The sequence below is a fragment of the Lissotriton vulgaris genome, unplaced genomic scaffold (assembly GCF_964263255.1).
Source record: "Lissotriton vulgaris unplaced genomic scaffold, aLisVul1.2 SCAFFOLD_707, whole genome shotgun sequence".
In the NCBI taxonomy this organism is placed as follows: Eukaryota; Metazoa; Chordata; class Amphibia; order Caudata; family Salamandridae; genus Lissotriton; species Lissotriton vulgaris.
This window is the reverse complement of record NW_028251703.1, coordinates 312396-321664: the sequence shown is the minus strand read 5'-3', so window position 1 is coordinate 321664 and position 9269 is coordinate 312396.

The window sequence follows — 9269 nt, the reverse complement described above, 5'->3', positions numbered from 1 at the left end:
GTGAGTGATGTTGTCTTAATACTTTTGGATTGCGGTGTTGCCTGTGTCCCCTGGAATTCTGTTTTCGAGTCTTCTGGGGCCCAATCCAAGGTCCGGTCCCTGGTGGCTGCCGCTGCTCACTTTGGCTTTCACCGTCAGCAAATTGGTCCCGTTTTGAGCAGAATCCGGCGCGCTTTTGCCGGGGGTGCGCTCCTCTCGGCCAGGACCCAGGCCGTTTTTGTATCATTCGGAGTCCTTCCTCACGGAAAGAAATTGAGGCGCACACACAACAGGTCAGGAAACATCCTTTTATTTCACCAATTTCAGCCGCTTTAAAGTCCTAGTCCTGATGCATTTCGGCCGCATCAGCCTTCTTCTGAGGGAGGAGGGAGGGCGGGCTTGTGACATCCAATGGCCTTCCGAGCGCACGGGGGCTCAGCTAGTGCTCACTTCGATAATTACCCTCAGGTGGGTGCCCAGTGCAGGCTAACATGAAGAGCATGCTGGTCCTTGTAGTGCGATCTTTGGCCTTTTAGTTTTTCCTCTTCAGTGAGTGATGTCGTCTTAATACTTTTGGATTGCGGTGTTGCCTGTGTCCCCTGGAATTCTGTTTTCGAGTCTTCTGGGGCCCAATCCAAGGTCCGGTCCCTGGTGGCTGCCGCTGCTCACTTTGGCTTTCACCGTCAGCAAATTGGTCCCGTTTTGAGCAGAATCCGGCGCGCTTTTGCTGGGGGTGCGCTCCTCTCGGCCAGGAACCAGGCCGTTTTTGTATCATTCGGAGTCCTTCCTCACGGAAAGAAATTGAGGCGCACACACAACAGGTCAGGAAACATCCTTTTATTTCACCAATTTCAGCCGATTTAAAGTCCTAGTCCTGATGCATTTCGGCCGCATCGGCCTTCTTCTGAGGGAGGAGGGAGGGCAGGCTTGTGACATCCAATGGCCTTCCGAGCGCACGGGGGCTCAGCTAGTGCTCACTTCGATAATTACCCTCAGGTGGGTGCCCAGTGCAGGCTAACATGAAGAGCATGCTGGTCCTTGTAGTGCGATCTTTGGCCTTTTAGTTTTTCCTCTTCAGTGAGTGATGTCGTCTTAATACTTTTGGATTGCGGTGTTGCCTGTGTACCCTGGAATTCTGTTTTCGAGTCTTCTGGGGCCCAATCCAAGGTCCGGTCCCTGGTGGCTGCCGCTGCTCACTTTGGCTTTCACCGTCAGCAAATTGGTCCCGTTTTGAGCAGAATCCGGCGCGCTTTTGCTGGGGGTGCGCTCCTCTCGGCCAGGACCCAGGCTGTTTTTGTATCATTCGGAGTCCTTCCTCACGGAAAGAAATTGAGGCGCACACACAACAGGTCAGGAAACATCCTTTTATTTCACCAATTTCAGCCGCTTTAAAGTCCTAGTCCTGATGCATTTCGGCCACATCGGCCTTCTTCTGAGGGAGGAGGGAGAGCGGGCTTGTGACATCCAATGGCCTTCTGAGCGCACGGGGGCTCAGCTCGTGCTCACTTCGATAATTACCCTCAGGTGGGTGCCCAGTGCAGGCTAACATGAAGAGCATGCTGGTCCTTGTAGTGCGATCTTTGGCCTTTTAGTTTTTCCTCTTCAGTGAGTGATGTCGTCTTAATACTTTTGGATTGCGGTGTTGCCTGTGTCCCCTGGAATTCTGTTTTCGAGTGTTCTGGGGCCCAATCCAAGGTCCGGTCCCTGGTGGCTGCCGCTGCTCACTTTGGCTTTCACCGTCAGCAAATTGGTCCCGTTTTGAGCAGAATCCGGCGCGCTTTTGCTGGGGGTGCGCTCCTCTCGGCCAGGAACCAGGCCGTTTTTGTATCATTCGGAGTCCTTCCTCACGGAAAGAAATTGAGGCGCACACACAACAGGTCAGGAAACATCCTTTTATTTCACCAATTTCAGCCGCTTTAAAGTCCTAGTCCTGATGCATTTCGGCCGCATCGGCCTTCTTCTGAGGGAGGAGGGAGGGCGGGCTTGTGACATCCAATGGCCTTCCGAGCGCACGGGGGCTCAGCTAGTGCTCACTTCGATAATTACCCTCAGGTGGGTGCCCAGTGCAGGCTAACATGAAGAGCATGCTGGTCCTTGTAGTGCGATCTTTGGCCTTTTAGTTTTTCCTCTTCAGTGAGTGATGTCGTCTTAATACTTTTGGATTGCGGTGTTGCCTGTGTCCCCTGGAATTCTGTTTTTGAGTCTTCTGGGGCCCAATCCAAGGTCCGGTCCCTGGTGGCTGCCGCTGCTCACTTTGGCTTTCACCGTCAGCAAATTGGTCCCGTTTTGAGCAGAATCCGGCGCGCTTTTGCTGGGGGTGCGCTCCTCTCGGCCAGGACCCAGGCCGTTTTTGTATCATTCGGAGTCCTTCCTCACGGAAAGAAATTGAGGCGCACACACAACAGGTCAGGAAACATCCTTTTATTTCACCAATTTCAGCCGCTTTAAAGTCCTAGTCCTGATGCATTTCGGCCACATCGGCCTTCTTCTGAGGGAGGAGGGAGAGCGGGCTTGTGACATCCAATGGCCTTCCGAGCGCACGGGGGCTCAGCTAGTGCTCACTTCGATAATTACCCTCAGGTGGGTGCCCAGTGCAGGCTAACATGAAGAGCATGCTGGTCCTTGTAGTGCGATCTTTGGCCTTTTAGTTTTTCCTCTTCAGTGAGTGATGTCGTCTTAATACTTTTGGATTTCGGTGTTGCCTGTGTCCCCTGGAATTCTGTTTTCGAGTCTTCTGGGGCCCAATCCAAGGTCCGGTCCCTGGTGGCTGCCGCTGCTCACTTTGGCTTTCACCGTCAGCAAATTGGTCCCGTTTTGAGCAGAATCCGGCGCGCTTTTGCTGGGGGCTATATATATATATATATATATATATATATATATATATATATATATATATATATATATATATATATATATATATATATATATATATATATATATATATATATATATATATATATATATGTATATACATATATATATTATTGAAAATTAAATAGTTTTAATCATGTATTTTATAATATTCGGGTCAAGGTACATGGTATTTTATTACACTATTAATTCACATACCTATATAGTCTTTTCACCGGCTGGTTTAGAAATTATATATGGGTTGGTTCGTCTTTTTGGAAAAATCAGCGGTACATACAAGAATATCTGTATAGGCCATAATTTTCAGGAGGAAATGTTGAGTCCCTTTTTTTCGATTAATGGTGGACAGACTGTGTATATGCACTTTATTTGCTATCTTCCACTTTACATTGATGAATTGTTAAGGACATTTGGGCTACAAAAACCTGATTTATACTATCATAGTATTTATTTTGGCATTTTTTAGCATTTTTACATTTTATCTAATGTTTTTATGAATTTTAAATCCATCCTTTTTTCCTCGCTCAACTGAACTTTATATTTATATACATTTATTTATATATATATATATATATTTCCATGTCCTTGTTGCGGGTAGCTTTGCATTTATGCAGTTATTTTTGTGCGGATTATATACTAAAATCTGTTTACTCAGGCATTCAGCTGGAATTGGAATTAGGAAAGTCTGTCTCTATTTCTGTACAGATCAGCTGACTTTGATTGATATATATATATATATATATATATATATATATATATATATATATATATATATATATAGAGAGAGAGAGAGAGAGAGAGAGAGAGAGAGAGAGAGAGAGAGAGAGAGAGAGAGAGAGAGAGAGAGAGGAGAGAGAGAGAGAGATACATACATATATATCTATAGATATATACACCCAGTGGTGGTTACAGCCGTTAGTTATATAGTTAGGAAATAGATTTTTTGGTTTTCTAATAACTTTGGCACCAACTGACAAATCATCATGAAACATTAACAAAATAAAAGTCTCAACCACCTCAGCTTCTTCCTGAAATGTTTCAGAGTTATCCATTTAGCAGGCCAAGAAAAAAATTCGACTCGGTAGGAGAACATAAGAGTAATGTGCCAGAACTATAAGGAGGCTGTATGGACAGCCAAAAAAAGATAATTCAGAAAAGTTTTGGGCTAAGGTGTTCCATACATGTAAAGCAAATCCTAAAGCTTTTTGGAAAATTATAAATGAAATTGACAAGGACCCAACCTCCTCTTATAATGCAAACATTCCTGAAGAATCATGGGTTCAGCAATTGAGGAAGCATAATTCCACTACGCAATCAATAAAAGACAAGAAAAAATTACCTGGCATCGATCTATAAAGCAGCACAGCCAATACTGTTGCCACAGAAAAATGCATATAGGAAGTTCATAGTCCAACAAGCATGTTCCCAGGAGAAGCCTTGGTCGGGATTGTGTTCCAACGGTCTGGCCGCTGTTCTTTTTAAGTCTAACATAGGATATTAGACAAAACATCATAGCATCCAAAATAATTTAGTGCTTGAGAACCAGTTGATCCCAGACTCATGGCATGGATCAATAATACACACTATCTACAAAGGAGGCGACAGTAGCAATCCTGGAAATTATTGACTAATAGCACTATTACACCTCAACTACAAATAATCTGCAGGCCTAGTTCTGCACGATTTAGCAGTGTGGGCCAAATCTTTAGACCACAGTCCATGGAATCAATCAAGTTCCCGCTCAGGGCAGAGCATATTGGCAAATCGTACTGCCCTTAACATCTCTATGAGATCCGCCTTCGCTTCCAAAATCCCGCTTTGCACCTGTTTTGTGGATTTTAAGGCGGTTTTAGATAGGGTGCTGCAAGATCCATTATGGCAGAAATTAACCTACGCTGGGATCCCCATCAACACTCTGAGAGAAAATCACATTTTGTATACTTACACATGGCTCAGTCTAAAAATGGGAGATGGCACCAACCTCTCACAGAAGATAAATACAACAACGGGTTTGGAACAGGGGTGTGTTCTCGCTCTGTTGTTGTTTAAGAACTACATCTCAGATTTATCAAGTTTTAAGCTGCTTAAATGTTGCCCCCCAAACCTAGGTGGTCATCCTATGACACACATTCTGTTTTCTGACAATTTGCTTCTACTGTGCCTGACATCGGTAGGGTTACAGCGCCTTTTAAACAGTCTCTTTATACGCAACAGAATACATTTGAAGTGAACCTTACAAAAATGAAAGTGGTGAAAATCATGAAGAAAATCAGAACACTGGGTACCTGGACTATTGGCACTTCCCTTCTTGTGTGTACTTCGTAGTACAAGTATCTCAGAGTGGTGTTTGACTCCAGAGGCTCTTTCACCCCGCATATGTAGGGAATGAAGTCAAAGGCTAGCTCCTAACGTCAGGTTTTCGGCAGCTCGCAAAAACTTTGCATGGTCCCATTCTTGGACGCCTACAGAAGGTGATGGCAGCTAAGCTCTTGCCCACCACAGCATATGGTTTTGAAATTGTGGGAGAGAAGATGGCAAAACTCTTAGACCCACCAACCGCCAAGACCTATCACTTAACATTCAAAACTGACAAACCATATTATGCAGGCCCAGCTGCTTCTTGAATTTACCCTTATGAAACACAGGTGAGCTATTAAAAATGCTTTGCTGAAGATGTGCCACTGCTTTTGCCAGGCTGAAAACAACACCATGTCAGCCCGGGTCTGGCTGGAAATAAATACCCTCAACTCAAAGGCTGGCCTAAATGACTGTCTAAAAGACACAATTCACTCCCTCTGTGCAGGGAAATGTATGGAATCTACAACTCTCATCTAAAGAATTTGAAAAACATATTAATCATAACACCAGGTTACTTGCTTTAGGAGAAAAAAGCCACCCTGGGTACCTTACCTCAACCAAGGATATCCATTTCATGTGAAGTTAGCATTTATGCACCTGAGTCTTGGGGCCTAGCCAACCCTGGACTAGATTTCTCTTTGGCAGTGGCGGCTCCTCCACTATGGCGGAGCGTCACACCGCAGCCAGCAACCTCAAAACATCAAAAGATAAAAAAAATTATAAAAAAGGCTTATTATCATTTGGATTTGCCGCAGGGGAGTCTGGGAGCCTGTGCTGCAGTGGACTGGAGCCAGAGAGGAGCAGAAGAGCGGCGATGCAGCAAGCAGCAGGTAAGTTCTTTTTTTTTTGTGTTTGTATTTTCGTTGTCGTCCCTCCCCCGCACCCCTGCCCTGCCACTCTTCCCTGGCACCAACTGCTACTGCTCTCTGGTCTAGAAGAACTGAAGGTGATGAGTGCAGGCTTTGTGGGACAGGAAAGGAGATTATGACTCATATCTTATCTGTCTGCCTGGAGTTACACTTCGAAAGAAGAAAATTACTAAGTAGCCTCTACATTCAAGCCAGAACAAGAAATTGTAGAAAAGCACTTGTGCAGGGCCTCAACAGAGAACACACATGCCTGAATATAAGAGTTGTTAAATTTGTAAAGTTACTTATGGCAAAAGTAAAGGCCCACACCAACGAGAGCATGACAAAAAATCACACATGAAAACTACAAATGAAATGAAGTAATTAGCCCATTTGAATTGGCCACATATTTAGCATATGTAGTAATGAGACATTGCTATCCTGTCGACTTATTGTGAAAATCTCTTGACCCCAGCATATTAATTGTTGTATTATGCTGCAGTTATTGTAATAGTTTTAACATGTATTTAAGTGTAATGGTTTTAACTAACTATGCACTTTACCAATAAATCGGAATCTGAATCACAAAAAGCATGCTTTTGTTGTCAAGATCTAGCTTCCTGCCAAATTTGGTGTAATTCCATTCAGCTACTTTGGCTCTAGCTGTGTTAAATTTACCTACTGAAAATTACACGGGGGAAACATGTTTTTGGACCCCCCTTTTTTCACGGCCTCCGACTTAATATTGTTTTTAAAATGTACGGTATTCCCAGTGTAGTGAGTTCTTTGCTATAAGAAGCTGTTTGGTTATCCAGGGTAGGGTTTCTTTTTATGGTTACCGCATGCGCCGGAGATTTTATTCTGACTGAACTACTTTAATGTAGTTTTGCAGTATCGTTCCCACTTTATGATCAGATTGTGTTCTGTGTGCTTGAGCTGATCTAGAAGCTCTATGCATGTTCGCCCAAGTTGTTTATGCCAATTTCCTTGCCACCTTAGTCGCCTCAAGTTGTGTGAAGTGGTATCAGCAATAAACATGTTTGCGATATGGTGCATGCAAGGGCATAGATTTAACAATATTGTCTGGATGCTATGATCATTATCCACACGTTCCTCAATCCAAAAGCTGCCAATGTATTTGAAGAGAGGTAGTAGAGTAGAAACAGAATAATCTATTATAGACGTTAACCTATGTAAAATGTGTGTCCAGGACGGGGGCTTATCCTCTATGTACCTTCCATTCAAAGTGCAGAGACCAGAGCTTGCAAGTAAGCATGCGACCTGCAGGCCCCGGTGATCATTTCATCTTGATGCAGGTTTTGTCTGTTTTGAGATGTTCCAATGCTAAGTTTGGAGCAATTAGGTCCTCGTCCTGTATCTTCAATTGAAGCAGGTTTGAATTGAAATCTCCTGATATAAGATAGTGCTCATCATTCTCTGTCACCAATGTTGTTATTGTGTCTTCTGGGAGCTTTGTGGCAATCACCTTGGCTCTAGAATTCGGATTGATATATGCATCAAGTAGAAAGAGTGGTTGTTTTACCCTCTGTGTCCAATTCTCTATCTAAACAGCCTCTACCCAGTTCTGTGTGATGTAGATTTGCTCCACCTTAGTTTTGAGAAGGACTGAGATGTATATTGTGTGGATGCCTTTGGGTCGGCGTTTGGGGCTTGTTCTGTGTGCATACAGGTAATATTCCACATACTCTATCATAGGCACCAATGGCTCTGCCTATGTTTACTACAGAAGGATTTCTGCAGGTACTGCGCAACCACTGGATTGGAGACTTTTTTGGGGAAGGCTGTTACATTCCATGAGAAAATAAGCATTGGAGTTGGTTGTGAGCTGAGTGTGGGCATGAGCCCTAGTGCCCTGTTGAGCATGCATTTTGTGATTTGGTGTACATCTGTTCAGTAGATTTTGAAAAATGTGTGTTCATAATTCATGTATATATTTTGACGCTGTACCTTTGCGGTACATCCGTGGAGTACTGCAGTACTACAAGCTCCAAATATACGATCTGATTTGCTGGCAACACACTACTGCGGTACCACAAGCTCTGTTTTTCAAAATACCACTCCTTCTAAACTTACCCTATATTCCTAGCTTTACAATCATGCACTGGCAAACACTCCGTAACCTGGATACCATACACTACACTGCACTGTTTCCCTTCTACCCCATTGCATCTGACTCTACACTTGACTCCTCACACCATACCACAACGAAAACCCAACACACCAACTCCCACCCTCTACTTATTTCTGATCCCCTAACTTGCCTTTACGACTGCATACACTACCACAGTATAAAATTACCAGAAAATCTATATATATCACACAAGATCCCCCCTTGCAATATCACCCACCTTCACACCTTATCACACAACACTGTAAAGACTCCATCAACAGCATCACACTTAATACTACATTCGTCTGCACACCAACCTGCTTCTCCTACCCTACCTCACTTGAAAACACAACCTCATTCACTCAATCATAGCACCATACACCACCATGTCACTCATAGCTAACTATCTTCAATGCAACACACCAATCATAATTTCTACCCTACACTATCCATACCCAACAACACTAAAATATAAGACTACATACTATCTACTTACACATATCCATCTCACCCACACTCACTCTCCACACTTCACTTTTCACCATCACACGAAAGAGGCAAGATATTCCCCCAGAACACAATGCTACTAGAACTCACACACCAATTAAACTTTCTAACATAGCAAATCCAACTCCCAAAGCAATATTCATTAACATAACCAAACGCTTGAAACAACAACCATCATACCCACATACTGCAGTGCAACATACCCCCTCCACTTGAAAGGGTGTGTAGGATATATGCAACCTATATTTAACTTCGGCCCACTATTCATGACAAAGGCAAGCGGCAGGAGACAGAGAGACATGTGAAGGAATTCAAACCCTAATAAGCTGGCTTTTGGTTGCATCAACGGCATACATGAGGAGCAGATATTAGCAGTGATTTCTACTTCTATGTTGCTCTTTCAAACCCTTGTGGATTACTTTGCAACCCTGCTGACTTAAAGAACCTGACTACTAATGATCTTTAAAAGTAAGTAGAAATTAAGCTTTTGTTAGTTTTCCTGGTTGGTTACTTGTGTATGCAATGATCACTTTTAGGTCGAATCCTACCAGACAACACAGCTGTCCGGTTGCAAA